The following is an 18,758-nucleotide window of genomic DNA, read 5'->3' as shown; positions in this document are numbered from 1 at the left end:
CACTCGCCAATTCCCTTAATATTCTAGGATGTAGATTATCCGGGCCCCCCGATTTACTTCCGTTTAGCTGTTCAAGTTTGGCTTCTACCTCAGATACCGTAATGTCTACCCCCATATCTTCATTCCCATCAGTCCCTCTATCACTATTCCTTAGCCCTTCATTAGCCTCATTAAAGACCGAGGCAAAATATTCGTTCAGATATTGTGCCATTCCAAGATTATCCCTAATCTCCACTCTGTTTAAAGTTTTAAGCGGTCCCACTTCTTCCTTCTTGGTTTTCTTCCTATTTATATGGCTAAAAAACCTTTTGCTATTGGTTTTAATCCCCTTCGCTAGGTCCATCTCCACCCGGCTCTTTGCCTTTCTCACTGCTTCCCTACACCCTCTGACCTCAATAAGGTAGGTTTCTTTGCTGATCCCTCCCATTTTCCACTCCTTGTACGCTTTCTGTTTTTTCGTAATCACCCCTCTAAGACACTTGCTCATCCAGCTCAGTCTAAAACTGCTACCTACGAGCCGTTTTCCCTTTCTCGGGATACATGCCTGTCTGTCTTGTCTGCATTTCTCACAAGTATGTCTAAGGATATCACATAGCTCACGTAGCTATGATGTGAGATACAGATATAAATAGATACAAATGCTAAAGTTTTTAGCTACTCATGGTTACTAAATAAATTACCAGCTTTCTATAAGCAAATCTAGCTCATGCAACAGATCTACCTGTCCTGGTCACAAAGACTGCTATACTAACTTTTAGTGCACTGCCTATATCAGACATGAAGACTCCTATAAATCTGTCTATGCATTTTGTTCCTCACTGCTGAATAGGCATTTCTGGAAATAGTCAGTGTCTGGTTTCATCTCTTTGAATTTAAATAATTTGATTAAACATGTCCTTTTTTATTATGAGCTAATATTAGGTGAGGGGTTAGGCTAGCCAGTTCAGAGCGCTCACTGTCCCCTGTCCAATATGTAGAATCAGCACTTCTGGAATAAATGCCTCCTTGGAGTCAATGCATTTAGATTAATGAATTAATTTAAATAATTTAAACTCCTATAACCTTGTTGCTAATAACGACGAACACATGAAATAGGCATTTCTTTAAAAAAGCTCTTTTATGACGTAGACCAGGGATCGGCAACCTTTGGCATGTGGCCCACGAGGATGAGCCCCTGGCGGGCCGGGATGGTTTGTTTATCTGCCGCGTCTGGTTCGCTGCTCCAGGTCAATGGGGGCTGCGGGAAGCGGCGCGGGCCGAGGGCTGATGTGGTGTATCTAATGCTGTAGAAACAATACATTATTATGAGCGAAACTGGCAATGAGGCCTAACATTTTCATTATAAGCAGAGTAGGTGCAGAAAATTGGGCCCAAAAAGAAGAGTGAGGAAAGTCCTTTTGTGCTAGTGATGGTGGGATCACAGCCCCAAACTCTCCTTCTGTTAGGACTGTTGCTATTATGACTGGATCCATACAAGATATGAAGCAAATTCTGTTCATGAATCATTGTTCAGGTCTGAAGTCCAGATCCTTAACTGTGCCAAAGTTCTGCTCAGCACAGCTGAAGAGAGTTGAGACAAACAAATGTTTATGCATCATGATCCTAGCTAGAGCAATTTGGAAGTCCAAGTGGGTGCTGCCACAGCTGAAGATTGCTAGAGCATACAGCACTCAGGCCACTCCACCTCCTATCCCCATAACTTTCTAGGCACACCCGTCACCATGGAGTGTGGCAAGGGATGGTGTAGAATCTTCTGTGCGGGCTTTACACACAGGTAGTCCTTTCTCATGGCTGAAGATGGGGAGGAAATCTCCCTTTGAGTGGACAATGTGAAGGCACTCAGGCATAGGAGACTTGGTTACCCTGCTGCAGCTGAGACAGAACTATGCAGACACATTTTATTGAACGGTATGAGGGAGCCTAGAAAGATTAAAAGCAGGGAGGGTCATTGGAACCATTCTTCGCCATGCAGTCACTGTTACAGTCTTGTTTGATGGGGATCTTTCAGCAGACTTTGAGTTGGGAAGCATTTCAAAATTTAACTTAGCAAACCACAGAACAAAATTCAAACTACCATGAAAAGGAATAATCTAATTATTTTTTAAAAAGTTTTGATTCACTGCCATTAGGAATAAACACAGGAAATTCAGAACAGGAATTCTGAAAATATTTGTCTTGAATATTAAGTAGGACATTTTACCTTAGATGTATTCCATCAGGCTATGTAGGGCAGATGTTGATTTTTCAATTCTTTAACAAGTTGTTTCTGTGCCTGAAGGAATTCAAACAGGGCCCTTCTGTTTGTTTGTAAATTGATGTTTCTCTGTTCTTCCACTGCTCTGTTGTTAAATGTCACAAATTTACATTTAACATAGAAACCTAGGGAAAGCCACAACAAGAGGTATAATGAGCTGAACTAGAACCTTTCCAGAGCAATAAATCCAATAGATCAATCTCAAACCTATTATGTGCAAGTTAGTTGGTAAATTTTTCATCTCGCCAGTTTTCTTTGTAAAAGGGCATAATCTCAGTAGAACTATAGCATGTGCAGCCACTACAGCATCTATCTAGGACCTACACCTATGCTGCAACTATCAGTACAATACGTCAGTGCAAATGAACAAAGCTATTTCACTAGCCACTTGCTGTGATATGTGCCCCTGTTGGTTTCCGATACCGGCCATAGTTCTGAACAATATTACATAATCCTGGCACACATCATGGGGTCTTACTTCCATAGGGTGGTTTATACAGTACCCAGAGGCAGCAGGTAGCATACAACAGGGATATTGCTGTCTATTTGTTGCAGACCTATAGTTAAAGGCAATGCCATGAAGCAGATGTGACTGTGCCACGGGAGTGCCCAATGTGTGACTGCCAAGTCACATCTGGACTCTCGTGCACCAGGCTGCAGAGTTTCTGGAAGGCAGCCAGAGTTTACCAGCAGTTTTGCATTTTGGGTACGAGTGACTGCTGTTGTGCTTGCTGAGAAGCCACCAAGCTCCACCTCTCCCTGCTGGATCAGGGCCAGGAACAAGCATTGGGGAGGTGGTAGCAAATGCCCATGTAGCAGCAAAAGGTGAGGTATTCCACACTTGCCCCAGACTCCCTTCCCCTCTTCTCTGCAGCCAACTATACCAGGCTTCCCACAGCTGCCTGATCACCCTCTTACCTCCCCTCCAAGAGACCCCAGTTCCCTGCAACCCACTTATACCTCAGGAATCCCAGCCCCTGTATTCCCCCATCAAGAGCCCCATGCTCCTTCCAACAACCTCTGCCCCCAATACCTGCCCTCCAGAAGCCTTAGCACCAGCCTAACCTCCAGCAGTATCAACAGTCCCATCAGCCACTCACCCAGCTACCAGTCAGATTTCTATTCAGACTCCCCCACCCAGCTATCTTCACCAGAGCTACCAACTTTGTGCAATTCCTAATTTTACTCTAACCTAGAGTGACCAGATGTCCCGATTTTATAGGGACAGTCCCAATTTTTGGGTCTTTTTCTTATATAGGCTCCTATTACCCCCCACCCCTGTCCTGATTTTTCACATTTGCTGTCCGGTCACCCTACTCTCACCATTGTTTGGAACAGTGTGTGTTGACCATGAGATTAAGTTTATGGTTATATGCAAATATGCTAATTAACTTATTCAACCATTTGCACAGTATCTCATACATGGAATACAATAGAATTCGGCACCTATTTGGATCACTATTAGTGCATATTTTCCCCTCTGTATTTAGATATTCATATCAGGCTTTTCACGTTCTGCAGCACTGCTCAACATCTCTGCAGGTTTTTTTTATAATTGGATTGAGGATATTCAAAAGCAAATCAGGAAAAAGTCTCTTTTAATATAAGTCATAAACCTTGGGCAAATTGAAAACAGATTGTATAATTATTGTTTAAAAAAAACGGTTGCACAACACCATATGTAGTTTTACATGCCCCAGAAAATAGAGAGTATAAACAACAATGAAAAACACACTGTAAAGACACATTTCTTTCAGCTATTTAAAATGAGTAAATCAGGTTGCCATGTTGTTTTCAACAAGACTTCAGGAAGCTAATTGCAAATATGGTAGTGATATGCTTAATAAAGAAGGATGCAAGTTGAAGAACTGACAAGGGGCTCAGAATTACAGCTACCACCACACTGTGCAGAGAGACAAAGGCAAAGTATTGGAGAGAACTTTTTTTGTCTGAGGAGCTGAGACGCTCAGATCATATTTACTTCTTCTGTGTGGAGAACTTTCCTTTAATTGCTACATACATAGGCCACTTCAACACTGCCCCCCTCCCCTAAAAATAGAGATCTGTATTATTGTAATAGCCAACTAAACTAAAAATGAAAAGTAGCACCACAATGAACATTTAGTCTATTTTACTCTCAGTACATGTATACCCAGCTGCTAGAAAAATAGACTGAACAAACCCTCTGTACTATTCTTATATTATGCAGTCTGTAAGTTCATTGCTGCTATTTTGTGTTACTATAACTTTTTAACAGCAGTGCAGTGCTTAATGTTAGTAGGTTAAAAAGTGGGTTGTTTAGAGCTTGTTTTGAAAGCCCAGAGGGCTAGTTGTTGAAAAACCTGGCATCCTTGATTTTGTAATGTGTCAGCAAATAAAGAATCATAGCAAAATTATCACAGCTCATCTGTGTAATTTGACAAGAGGATTCTAACCGCTAATGCATGGTATTTCCACACATTCCAGTATAGTAGTATATGCATGTAAATCAATCATTGGATTGTCTTATTTATTAAAACTGAAAACAGGTAGTATAATTTCACATTCCTAAAAAATATTTGCAGTGTTGCATAAAAATAACTGATACACACCTGCATATACTTGAATCATTTTAAATTATAACCAATAATTCCAAGATTATTATTACACAGTAATACATTGCAGTCAGTGGAGTTGTGTGATAGTGACCGCACAGAAATTTAGAAGGTACGGTGTGCACCTGCTGTTTAGATGTTAAGAAAAGGTGAGCTTTAGTGTCTGTCAGAGGCTATATTCTGCACCGTAATCTGCATCGTTCTACTAGTAATTTATTCTGAAAATAGCTTTTTATTGATAACACAATAACTACATTGTAGTATATTTTGTACAAGTAATGAAGTATAAAGATTATAAGAACTCATTAAAGCTAATACATCTGGATATGATCTTGTTGAAGTTTATGGTAATTTTGCTATCAACCTCAAAGGGAGCAGAATTAGGCCACCTTTGCTGAAAACTGGTATGTTGTTCTACCCATTATTTCACAGCATTTATATTACAAGTAGCAGCTAAGATGATACAGAGCTACGAATGCCCCCATGCGAATTACATAGCACCATTTGGCTGCAGATTATTACTTTTCTTTAATTTCACCTTCGTTTTCATTTGCAGAGAGAAGAAATCTGTTTGATAATTTCAACAGTGTGTTGACGTTTCTGTGGAGCTTGAAGTGATACTTTGTTAGCCTCAGGTCAAATGACACCATCTAGCCAATGCACCTCTCTGCCTAGAAATTGAAAATAGTTTTAAAATGCAGTTAGTTCTCAGTACATTGGTGAAGCATGTGAGCTCAGACTGCTCTACGTGATTTCACTCCAACTCATCTTGCAATTGTGAAACAAACAGACAAAGTTTTAGATCCTTAACAAACAAGCTGCTGAGCTTTAATTTGATGTGTGGAGTTATAGTGTGTGTGGTGTGTTGCTGTAGTTGTAAACCTAGGTGCAGTATTTACCAAGCATCAAAGGGTTGTGTAGAAATCCTGGAAAATGAATAATTTCTAATAACAATAGTATCTTGAAATTTGATGGGCAATATGTGAACAGGAAAAAAAAAAGTAAAAATGTACCAAATTATTCCTTGAAAATTATTTGCTCAGATCCTGCGGTGACGATTATGGCATAAGAACCAGCATAGAATAGAACAGAATCCAATATATATATTTAGGAAATGAAATTTGTAATTTTCTAGTGATGTTGCTTTGATTAGGAAGAGGTGACTTGGGCTCAACTGAGATAAGGTATTTTTAAAATCCTTGATAACTCTGGTTTCCTTCCATTTTAACAGCCGTTAGGAGGGAATAGGGGACAAAAACTCTTAAACCTTTTACTAAACACACAGATGAAGGGGGAAAAACTTTGAAACTAATCGAAACTTTAAAAAAGGTTAATAAAAACTTAATTTTAACACTTTCTTTTATTTCTTTTAGGAGGGATGCTAAGGAGGAGGTAGAATCAGGAGTGTCTGCTTCATGTTCCCGGTGTTGCTCAGGAATGTAGCCAAACCTGATGAAGGTGGTCTTTTCATGTGGGACAATGAAGGCGCAACAGTCTGATGATAAATCTTGTGCTCTGAGCAACTTGTGGGGAGGTATCAGCCATAAAGGTAAAACTGGCTCCTTCAAACTATTCCACTTGCTATCTTAAGCTAATTACCAAGTTACTCCCAGAAAAGCAATGTCCAGAAAGAGGTGGCAACCTCCTCCCATCAAAATTACCCAGTTAACTGGTGATTCCAATTATGGCTTCATCTGTCTGTTTTAGCACTGCTTCTATCTGTTGCTCTAGCAATTTTGTGACCTCACCAGAACCCTAGAAGATCTCTAATTAGTTTTTAGCTTAAATACATCCATTTTGTACCAGTATTTTGCTTATTTTTATAAACAGTTTTATATAATTTGTCAAGCTGGACTTTTGTTAATTTTAACCTGCTTTGGACAGCTTAAAATACAGGCGATTGAACAACAGCAATCATTCTTAAAAAAACAACTATTCAATAATTGCATTAGGTAACTGGATAACGTCTCAGTATTTCCTGTAGCTAAGGAATACTATCGTCATCATTGACGATCCCTTGAGGTCGAGGATGATCTCTTTCACAGGTTTTAATTTTTCATGGGTCCTTTGGTGACTGAGGAGTCTGATCCTTGAGCCACAGGCTCACTGGCAGATGTTGCAGGTGGTGCTGGAAGACAGAGTTGGGCCACGATTGCTGCGTGACAGTTGTCTTTCCTTCGATTTTCCTCAAAAGTGGACGTTCCCTCTCTGACAAGTCTTCGCCAGTCAGGGTTTCTCCCCCCACTTTCAGTATTTCAGCTGGTATGCCATCAGGACCTGGTGCTTTATTGTTCTTCATTTGTTTAATTGTTTTCAAGATCTCCTCAAGTGTTGGTGGATTGGCAAGAGTTTCCCAGATTGGGTGTTGAGGGATTGAGTCGACGGTGTTGTCAGTGACAGTCAATTCTCTATTTAGAAGCTTTTGGTAGTGTTCCTTCCATTGCTCTTTGAGGGATTCATTATCTTTAAGAAGGGTACTACCACCTTCGGATCTCATTGTGTGAGGCCACATGAGCTTGGTCCATACAGGGTCTTTGTCTCTCACAAGAAAAGCTCCACATATCATGTCTGTCAGCAAATGTTCGGATTTCTTTTTGCTTTGTCCTCCCACCATTTGTTTTTGATTTCTCGGATCCTCCTTTGAACTTCAGCTTTGAGTTGATGGAAAGAGCTCTGCTTCTGACTGGATAGTGGTGGTTTTGCCAGTCACAGAAAGCTTTTCTCTTCTGGTCCAAAAGGGATGTAATCTCAACGTTGTTATTGTCAAACCATTCCTGATGGCAGCAGGTAGCAAGGCCGATGGAGTCCCCACAAGCCTCATGGATGGTCTGTATTAGGGCTTCCCAATCTTCTTCAACACTTGTGTTTTCATTTCCAGGTGTGCACATGGTCAGTTTTTCACGAGGAGTGTTTGGAAGTTCTCTTGATGCACTTAGGATTGAAGTCTTTGGATGTTATATTGCCGTCTGTGTGATGTGGATTACTTTCTATATTTCGATGCAATCCTGATGGAAATGACTGACCTCACCAGGCAGTGGTCAGTCCAGCAATCATTGGCTCCTCTCATGACCTCTCATGGTGATTTAGACATCTCTTAGATCCTGTGTTCTTACAATGACATAGTCTAGGAGGTGCCACAGTTTTGAGCGGAGGTATTGCCAAGTTGTTTTGTACTTGTTGCTTTTTCTGACGAGTGTATTTGTGATAACAAGGTCATGCTCTGCTCATTTGCTGAGTAGAAGGATGCCATTTGAAATGGTCTTGCCCACTCCTTCCTTCCCAACAGTGCTACTCCGTATGTTAGAGTCTCGTCCAACTCTTGTGTTAAAGTCCCCTGAGAGGATTATCTTATCTGTTTTTGGAATGGATGACAAAATTTCATTGAGGTCAGTGTAGAAGAATTTTTTTCTGTTCTTCAGTGTCAAGTTTTGGTGCATATGCACAGATGATAGTGGCAAATGACTTATTGACCAGTTAGATTGCGAGGGTCATAAGGTGCTTGTTGATGGTTACAGGGAGCTCAGGCAGGCAGTTGACTAAAAGGTTTTTGATTGCAAAGCCAATGCTGTGGATTCGCCTGTCACTTGCTGGTTTTCCTTTCCAGAAAAAAAGTGTAACTGCTGCTCTCTTCCCTCAAGTGGCCTTCATCTGCATGCCTTGTTGCACTGAGAGCAGTAATGTCAGTGTTATACCTCAAGAGTTCTCAGGCAAAAACTGCTGTTCTGCATTTGGGTCTTTCACTCTTTGATCCTTCTATTAGGGCATGGAAATTCCAAGTTGCAAGAAACATTATGGTTTTACAACCGCATTGGGAGTGATCCCTCTGGATGCGGTTATGCAGTCAGGTATGATGGGATAGCCTATGTTTGGGGCACCTTTTCTAGCCCATTTCCCATATGGGTTGAACCAGAGGGATTCCTAAAAAGGCCTGCTCAGTCATGACCGCTACTGCTGAAAATGCCACCAGATCCTAGTCCACGGGCACATGAAAACCATCTTGCGGTCACTGCCTGCGTGTGGGTCTCTGTCTAGGGACTCCTGGTGATCATTTTGCCAATCCCTGTTGCCACTCGTTCATCGCCGCAGGACTTTTAATGTCGGGGAGATGTTGTGCACCAGCAGCAACACAAATCTTGGTGGAAGAGGCACCTGTGTCCAGTGGCAAGGAGGTCCAAGATGACTGGGTATTTCTCCTCCATTGTCTGGTACCTTGACCTTACTGCCATTGGTGACCCTACCAGGAGTAAAGGACTTCTGACGGCATCACTCTTGAGGTCTTAAGTATGCGGAAGCTTCTCCACCACGTCAAGGTGGCAGCCCAAGAAGAAGAAGGAATATTATGAACTCTTGGGTAACTGAAAACTGTTTTACGGTTGATCACTGGACCTGTATCAAGGTAAAAAATACATTTTCAGTGCACAATTTTCATCTATCCCTTAGCAGAGATATTGAAATGTTATTTTCATTCTTTCATCTCCAGTATCCTGTTGTTATAATAACATTAAAGTATATTTTCCTGCAATTATTACATTTCATTTTGAATGTGCCGTGTGACATTTTCCCCTGTCAAAATAAAACAAGTGCACTTCATCTATTTCATTCGCTGACTTGAAGTACACAGCAAATATATTGAATTTTCTTATCTGAACTTTGTTGTTTATTTGCACATCAAAGAAAGCACCTTAAAAATACAATTCACATACTCCTGTCCATTGAAGTGGGCAACAAAAGCTCGACAGCATTTGATGGGGAATGAAGAATTATATATCAAATGTCTAATTTAAATATTTCTAATGCTGGTATTTCTGATTCCCTGCTGTTTAAAAGTTATTAAATTTGTTATTATTTGCAACCATGCTAACAGGAGACAAAGTATGACGTAAAATGGAGTTTTCAGGATACAATAGTTTAGTCTTAGATGTATTTTAAAAACAAGTAAAGAATGCAAACTCTCACTAGTCCCCTCAAGTAAAAATGACAAAACCCCACAGATGACAGTTTAATGGGTTTAGGCCCAAAGATGGGGCTATATAATATAAAGTTAACTTATGTTGAATTCTGTGGATAGATTCAGTTACTGACCCTACAGATCAACAATGGTAATCATGTTGGTGACTGACTGTTAGGGAAACATACTTTGGTAGTACCAAGATCTTATCCAACAATGCATATTCCCAAAATAGATTGAATGCCCAGAAATGTTAACCTTGGCAGTTAAAATTTTAGCGCATTTTTACAAGCACTATGCTATATAATTTTTGCTCTTCCCCCTTTCAGAATTATTTGCTTGATTCAAAATATTTAGTTAACTTGGATGCACATTGGATCCTTTTACGGGAAAACTATGAAAACAGAAAGTAAATGAAAAATGTTTTGAACGTGTATTTGATATCTAAATGCCATTCTTTGAGGGCTTAGAAAAAAATGGTTTCACTTCACTGTAACACAGAACGTGTGGATAAAAATAAAGGAGTTACATCATAGCCAGGGTATTAAGCTCAGAAATAGCATTAGTCTCCTTAGCAGCCTGCAGCTACCAGAGACACACTCAGTGAAGTCCCTCCCCTACATGTGTGATAAATTGGAAGAACACTTTATTTTCAAGATATGAGTCTGAGGCACTGCAATCTTTAATATAAGAAAAAGGTCTTTTGAAGGGTATGCACATCAAAATGGCAGCACTCTGCAAACAGCAGTGCTTGCTGAGTCATCATATTGCTTCAGAGGCTTCTGAGGGAATGAACAGAACAGGGTAATTATCGAGTGATCCATCCCCTGTTGTCCACTCCCAGATTCTGGCAGTCACAGGCTTAGGAACATCTGTCTAGTCCATCTGTAATATTTTACATAGCCATTTGTCTTAAAGGAAGGTAGCTGGTGGCAGGGTTTTTTCTACAAGGGGCCGAGGCTCTGAAATCCACTTCTCCCATTCACTCACTAGAGCCCTGATTTTAAAAAAAAAAAAAATTCTGGGAGAAAGTGAATTGTTTTTAGCCATTTATGGGTTGCTCTTGGGACAGAAATGGATTTTTTCAGTATAAAACTAACAACTGAATTTAAATCTCTTTCCAAACTATGATGTTATGGGTAATCTGCCAGGATTATAAATATTTCTTGAAAGAAACCAGGTCAGTTAAAATTTGAAACATACAAATTGAGTAATATGGCTTGCTGGGAGCTAATCTGTACATGTATAAAGATATACCCTATATGCCATTCTTATTCTATTTGACATTAAGCATTTGGTAAATCAGAGGTGGCACATCCAGAAGTAAAACTGTTGCCTTCTGTGACAGAGTTCTGGGAACCAAATGCTGAGCCAGCACTCAGGTTGCTTAAATACAAATTAATTCCCTCTAGGATGGACCTGTCTCACCCTAATTAGTGGATTAGTATGGGCTGTGGGAGGTCTAATGAGCAAATTGGTCCATTAACACAGGTAATATAAGAAGGCATAGGAAGAAAGTGCAGGTGAGAGAGACTAACTAGCAGAGCCAGAACGAGAAGAAATTTAATTTTTCGGTAGGGAGAGCTCTTCCCTCTCCTCTCCTTGGCAGAGAACAGGAGAGAAACTGAAACTGCAAAATATTTGAGATGCTGAGCCAAGTGAAGATGCTTTAGTTTATAGATTTCAAATCACAATGAAGCATCAGTCGCACCTCCATAGTTAAGCACGAGTTGAATTTTGTGCTTAAAGCAGGGATTCAGTCATTTTGGTGTGTGAGAAAAATATGCTCCCCCAAATTACGACTCCTACTCTTTGAGTACAGAATATATTTTATGAGAATTTACAGGTAAATCTGTTAATTCATGAAGGATTTTTTGTAAGGAATCCTTTAAGATATGTACCATTCAAAATTGGAGATTTTTATCCTTCCTCTTCAACCCCTCCACCCTACGAGTTATCTCAGTAAAACACACTGTTCCAACTTCCCATATAGTTAAAACTCAATGAAATCTTGTGCATTCACTACATTTGAATTATTTTTTTAAGGATGAATGGTCATTTCCCCTATTATTCTTCATAACTAAAAGTTTCTCCTACAGCAGTGGCTGATGTTCCACTACAGAGAATTCCATGAAGTACTTCCCTTTTCAAAATGAGTGCCATTTTCCAGTGTTTTCAGGTGAGTGTGGAGCAGGCCACAGGCAGAATAGAAGTTCTTGAAGTCCCCTTTCTTCTCCACAGCTTGGAAGGGGGTATGCGTGTGGGGGGAGTAAAAACTAGAGATCCCTCTTTTTGCTACCCATTAGGAGCAGAGGCCACTGAAGAGGATGGTTGGGCCGGGCGTGGGGAGGAGAAAGTGTCGTATGGACTATTAGATCAGAAGGGACCATCATGTTCATTGAGTCTGACCTCCTGTACATTGCAGGCCACAGAACCTCACCCACCCACTCCTGTAATACACACCTAACCTCTGGCTAAGTCACTGAAGTCCTCAACTCATGATTTCAAGACTTCAGGTTACAGAGATTTGTAACTAGTTTAAACCTGTAAGTAACTTGGGCCTCATGCTGCAGAAGAAGGCAAAAACCCAAAACAAAAAACAGGGTCTCTGCCAATGTGACCTGGGAGAAAATTCCTTCCAGACCTTGATTATGATGATCAGTTAGATCCTGAGTATGTGGGCAAGATACACCGACCAGACCCTGGGAAACAATTATCTGTAGTAATTCAGACCCCTCCTCATCAGTGTCCCATCACCAGCTGTTGGAGACATTGGCTACTAGCAGTTGCAGATTGGCTACATGCCATTGTAGGCAGTCTCATCATACCATCCCCTCCATACACTTACCAAGTTCAGTCGTGATGCCAATGAGTTTTTTTGCCCCCACTGTTCCCCTTGGAACATCCTTCCCCCAGCCAGAAGGTGGATTCCTCCAGTGAAGGAACAACTCTGTGCAGTAGATTCTGCTCCTTGCCAAGGAAGAAGCTTCTTTTGGCTATTAAGACAGTACTCTGCACGCACAGTGGGAAATTGTCTGGACAAAATAACCCTCCACTGGTAACTGTTTAAATAAACTATTTATAGGCAGCTACTCATATTTTAACTCATGGCCTTCAACATTTTTGTGGAAAAAATAATTAGGCCTAGATACACATCACAGTTATATCATTAACTCTGTGGAAGTCAGTGGAGATACTCCAGGGTTATGCTGGTGTAACTGTGATGAGAATTCAACCCTATATATTTGTGGGTTTTTTTTTCTTTTTTTACAGAAATCTGAGGAAGAGGCGAGAGTAGAAATATATAGAACCACTAACCTGTTTAACTTAAAAAATATTCAATTTTTTTCCAAATTTGATAATATGCCTAAACTCAGCCTGATGGGAATTTCTGTGATAAAAATATCATCTCCTGATAAATAATCATTTATAATGGAAATACTGCTACAACCTGAACCACTGTGGTAAGTACAACAATGAATGTCAATCTATATCAGAGAATGAGATCAACTGTCAAATGGTAATTTGTATTTGAGCAAGGAATCAGACTATGTTAATTAGGTTCCAGTCCTTACTTGATGAAGGACTATTCGTGTAAATAAAGATTGCAGGATTGGGCTGTTAATTTGCAATTGATTTAAAACATGAGTTCTTTAGATTACAACTACTTCCTCCACAGATAAGCAGATGGAATAAATATAAAGGCATTTCCAGTTAGATATATAATACTGTGTTAGAATTCAGTGCTATACAGACAAACTTCAAAAAGAACTGTCTATAAACCTCTGTAGTATATGAAATGTCTGATGAATTTCATATGGATGCAATGCATTAATTTTCCTACACTGGGATTACATTTGCATTTCAACAAATTTTTTTAAAGAATCACGTAGAAACAAGATTGAGGAGGGCTTTCAGACGAACATAGTATTTGATTATATGATGCATGAAAAAGAAATGTATTGATACACTGAGAAGGATCTAGTGAATATCAGTAAAAGGAAGCCCATGCAGTAACTGTGGTTACTGAACCAATTCTGTATGAGTTAAGGGGGAAAATAGACAAGTATCTAATGCTGTTTAATGTAGGGATGACAAGAGTGCCTAATGATTAATACATATTAGGGTGCCAGTTGATTTTAGAAGAAACCAGCAAACTAAATTGATATAATGTTTTAATTCATTAGTAATTCATTATAGGTTTATTATTATTTTTATAAGCACTTTTGGATTTGTAGCCAGGGAACATTGCCTACTATTTCAACACCCAGTTCGTTCAGTAAAGTATTTCTTACTCAGGCAGTAATCTTAGATCAGACCACTTAATATTAAAATCCTAATCAATTAATAACCATTCATTCACAAACAATAGTATTTCTCAGTTCTGTTAAAAGAATATGTCTCTTTAAATAGACACAAAAGCTGAGAATATAATAGTAGAAGAATATACAGTTCAGAAGCAAAAATAAATATGGCTTCTTTGGTTACACAGGATTAATAAATAGTTGCAACAAAACACAAACATGTATCCTGTTATTTATGGTCAAGTAATATAAAGTCTCAGATGAGGTACGTTAAAAAGAACTAGGGTCAAACAGGCCAGCTGGTAATTCATACACACTTTACCGTGTGCTCAGGTTCAAACATACACATCTAATGCTTTGCAGAATGATACTTTTGGGTCTCAGTGCAATAGAGGATTCTATCAACAGATAAAGGAAATTATTTAAGAGGAATTGCTATTTTCTAGTCAATGCCAGGTTCCTCTAAGCTCACAAGGTAGATAGATCAATATATGAAGAGGCCTTCTAACTGGGCCCCAAGCACTTATCAACTTAACCTACACAGATGACAAAAGGTGCGTTTGAAGTTATTAGAGGAAGTGACAGACTGATGGTTGTATGAGCCAAGTTAAAGTGTGTCATGTGTGTGACATCAGTGCATGCATCTTAACAAGGATGTGATGAAGAGGAGAAGGAGAGTTTCCACCAAGACTTACAGGCACTAGTGGATACAGCAGCTTCTGAGGAGCCTGCTGTTGGTGCTGGGTGATCTGAATGTGCACAGAGGCTAAAACAGAATGGAGTAAGAAATGTGTTTAGGAAAATGCAGCATATGCACTATGAATGAGAAAGGGAAAGCACTATCAGAAGTATGTATTGTTGACAATGGAGGATAGCGAATACAGGGCTGCAAAAGATTGTGAGTCATTTGGTTACATACATCAGTGATGGAAACAAAAGCCAGACTTATATGATGTTGGAGAGAAAAATCTTAGTGGGGTTGAGTTATGGACTGCAAAATGAGACTAGTAAGGCGTAGTGGTGCAACACAACCCCCCTGCTGATCCCAATTTAGGTTACCTGAGGAGTCCTCATTTCACCAGCTGGTAATGAAGCAGCAGGAGGGCTATTCTGATGGACATGAGCTCCCCTTAGCCCAGCAGTATCATTGCACATGGCTCCTATTGACTTCAGTGGGAGACACATGCAATGGAAGAATCTATCCAGTATAATTTATTGGTTCTCTATAAGACTCAAAATCAATATTTTAATGGGTACCTCAGTAGCTCTGTAAATGGAAGAACTGGTAGTTTTGAAGTCTGTGTTCAAAGTTGGGAGACTCTAGAATGGGCTCAACTCATTATCTAAAAGTTTTGTGTATTCTTCAAAAGGTTACTGGATTACTGGAATTGTACGGTAGCATGTCATATAATGTAAGTGTTCATATTCATCAGGGCCACATAAAAAAACAAGCAATTGAGATAGGAAATAGCATAACTGGGTACCAACACTAAACATATAGGACACTGGTCATGGATGAGCTGCTGATGCTCCTTTCATTCAGAGATGTTATTACAGTCTGTATCTATTTTGCCCTTTCATGTGCACTATAAGCACAGTGAAATGGTGTAAAGGAAAGATCTGAAAAGGCAAAATACACTTTATTATTACACAGTTGAAATAGCTAGATTTTCATGTATTCTAAGAGTCCGATACAAATTATATGACCAAGGGTTATACAGAATTTAAGAAAACTGGTGTGAAGGGTTTTCAAATTCTGGAGAAATCAAAGAACAATATGACAAACTTTAAAGAATTTTCCTAGTGAAAAATCTTTTTCATCTACAGTCTGTCCAATTGATATATATTATGCAGCTTTTAAAAATGCAAACAGTTAAATCTTTTTATTATTATTATTTTCTCTTAGATCATAGATTCTGCTACGGGAGATATGGTGACTTTAGAATATTTTTGTGCAACTTTGTAGTTCTTCCTCTAGCAGCTTTTTTGGCCTTTCACCTTAATGAACTTAAACACACTTTGTAAAGCTATTGCAGTCCTTCAACAGTCCTTTTTTTTTAAGTAAAGCATTTCAGTGAAACATTAAGGTCTAATGACTATATATAATATTTTCAAATGTTAATAATGCAAGTTATGACAAATATTTTCTTCCAGAAGTTTGGGCTGAGTATCAGCATTAGGAACCTGTGTGAAATGATACTGTTAAGAATTATTCATAGAGGCCCCAATCCTGAAAGCTGCTCCACGTAGATGGATGCCTATATAAAATCAATGAGACTCTGTGTGGCTGCATGGACATGCCTGCACAACTTGTGGGATGGGGGCTAGAGTGGAAATTTGCATATTCAAATGCAATGCAAATATTTAAATATTCAGTGAGTCAATGACTTGGCTGTTTTTCATGTGTTAGGGCTCAGTTGCATATTTTAGCTCCAAACTAGGAAAACATCTCTATTCAGGACAGCAGTTAAGCATGTGCTTGAGTCTACTTGAAGTCCATGGCCCATTTCCTTTCCAGAAGAAGCATGTAGCTCCTGCGCTCCCCAAGGGCCCAGAGCTAATATCCAGGAAGCCCTAATATGGCCATTCAATGAAATGTCAAGGAATCCTTACATTCCTTCACAGTGGTGTCAGGTCTAATCACAGTCTGGTCTTTAAAACAAGCCATATGCACCAAGGTTTAGACTCAGACGTGTGTCATTACTGCAAGCATAAAGTTTCATCACAACACATGGATAGTGTGGTTTTTTTTTCCTTGCAAACACAACTTAAAAATGGCTCAGCGAGTATATGGCTGAGTAATACACATATGTCTAAGATCAAACATGGAAAATTTCAGCTCAGAAGGGAAGATATGAGCAAATGAAAATAGGGGGCAAATTAGTATGGAAGCTGGAATACAACCTTCTTTATAAATAACATTGGCTGCTGGAGATGAGAAGTGAAAAAAGAACAGGGAGCTCAGTAAATACATTTAAAACTCTGGAAAATACCTGTACTTGAGATACAGTATTCTGTGCTTGGACATCCTTCTCCTCAGTAACTGTGTTCACTAGCAGTTTTTTGAAAACTCATACTCTATTTAAAAGAGGAATGAAAAATTTAGGATCTTCTCATTTTACTTATGCACCATAGTGAATTAAATAACTTGGCCCAAAACCATGACCTCTGTCTGTGACAAATTCTATGTCATTTCTTTGAATAATCTAGCTTGAGTTTTATCAACTGTTAGGAAAAAGGCACTTTTCCAAAATGCCAGTCAAATGATTGCATAGGAGGATACTTAAAATCCCTGTAGAGAATAAATTGCACTGGGCACAACGAAGCAGAAATGCCAATATGGCTCTGTCACAGACAACTTCCTTTAGTACTGCCTGAGTCTGTAACAAATTGTATTGGTGGGTCTTTTCTTTTGATTTATATGCAGTCTCTGCCACTTAATTGTTTTACCTTACATAGTGCAGCTTCTTGATCTCTTTCCTGTATCTCTCACCGATCATTTAACAGGCCTTGAATGCAGATGGAATAGGTTATAAGTATCTTTTTAGCCTCTTTTTCTTCCCCAATTAAGCATCTCACTCTGAGGGTAATAAACAAAGAAGATTTATTTACACCAGTATATACAAAGGCATGAAAATCTTAACAGAAAATTATTTAAAAATACACAGTAATATAAGCTTTGACCCTCACTAACTAGATATTGTGGAGGGGCTGGTGAAGGTTCCATATTCGAGGTCATACTGAGTTTTTCACTTAAAGCAGAGATTCTCTTTTGCAGAATATACTGTATCTTCCCCAAACTGACAGTGCAAGATCTGTAAATACAGGTTGAATTTTCAAGATTTTCAAGCAAATCAAGTTTAAAGTTAATTAAAAATCGCTCCTTTAGGATTTTCTTCCTGTGTCAACTCTTGTTTTGTATCCCTTTAGCTAGCCAAGAGCTTATTACTAAATCTTCAAAATAGCACATGCACAGTAGGGGGACACTTGTGCAGCCCCACTTAATGATGAGTAGAGTTGGAGCCCTATAAACTCCCCAGCCAGGTGCCAGATGCCCACTGTTGATACCAGTTTAGATTACCCGATGAATCCTCATTTCACCAGCAAGGGAAAAAGCAGCAGGAGGACTACACTGATAGAGATGAGCATCCCCTACCCCATCAGAAGAAGAGAGAAGGGAAACTCTCCTGATTTTAGCAGATGAGGGGCAACTGCATTTCCACATTGCTCCCCCTTATATTAAGCCATGATTAGCATGCTGAGCTGATGAGTCTAGGGCATCTGTGAGCTACTGCTGCAGTATCTTTAGTTACTTGGCAGATGCCAGGACTTTTGTGAACAGCACCTTTACTTTCTGGGCTGATGGCACAAGTCAAGGCACAAGTCTTTGTGATGTCACTGGCTCAGTTCCTCTAGCTTGCTAAGGCATGGACTTTTATGAGGTCACTGGCTCAGCAATACTAATTTGATGGGCTGATATGAAGACCGGATACCTGTGTGATCACTGGTTCATCAAGATAAAAATATACAACTTAACATCACTAAATTAAAGTTTGCAAGCAGGAATAACCAGTTTGGGTGCTAATGGTGACTTCATCATAGGATGCAAAGTCAGCTCTGGCATAGAAACCCTTGGAAAGCAAAAATCAGCAGTTTCA

At 39.4% G+C, this 18,758-nt stretch overlaps 1 long non-coding RNA gene across 4 annotated transcripts; it reads right to left on the bottom strand.

Moving 5' to 3' along the window:
* Positions 1-1,143: 1,143 nt before the first annotated feature.
* On the bottom strand, positions 1,144-18,444 carry LOC120397032. Of its 4 annotated transcripts, none has more exons than XR_005593633.1 (8): positions 18,182-18,444; positions 17,795-17,915; positions 17,551-17,680; positions 17,094-17,178; positions 9,087-9,234; positions 5,387-5,519; positions 2,201-2,379; positions 1,144-1,283 (listed from the first exon to the last, which is right to left on the bottom strand). It is a non-coding gene; the product is annotated as an uncharacterized LOC120397032 (long non-coding RNA). The 4 variants fall into 4 exon arrangements; XR_005593632.1 differs by having other exon boundaries at positions 18,257-18,444; XR_005593628.1 differs by lacking the exon at positions 17,795-17,915 and having other exon boundaries at positions 18,257-18,444.
* Positions 18,445-18,758: the final 314 nt, after the last annotated feature.

The sequence above is a fragment of the Mauremys reevesii genome, linkage group 1 (assembly GCF_016161935.1).
Source record: "Mauremys reevesii isolate NIE-2019 linkage group 1, ASM1616193v1, whole genome shotgun sequence".
Lineage (NCBI taxonomy): Eukaryota > Metazoa > Chordata > Testudines > Geoemydidae > Mauremys > Mauremys reevesii.
This window is presented reverse-complemented; position numbering and strand designations above follow the sequence as displayed.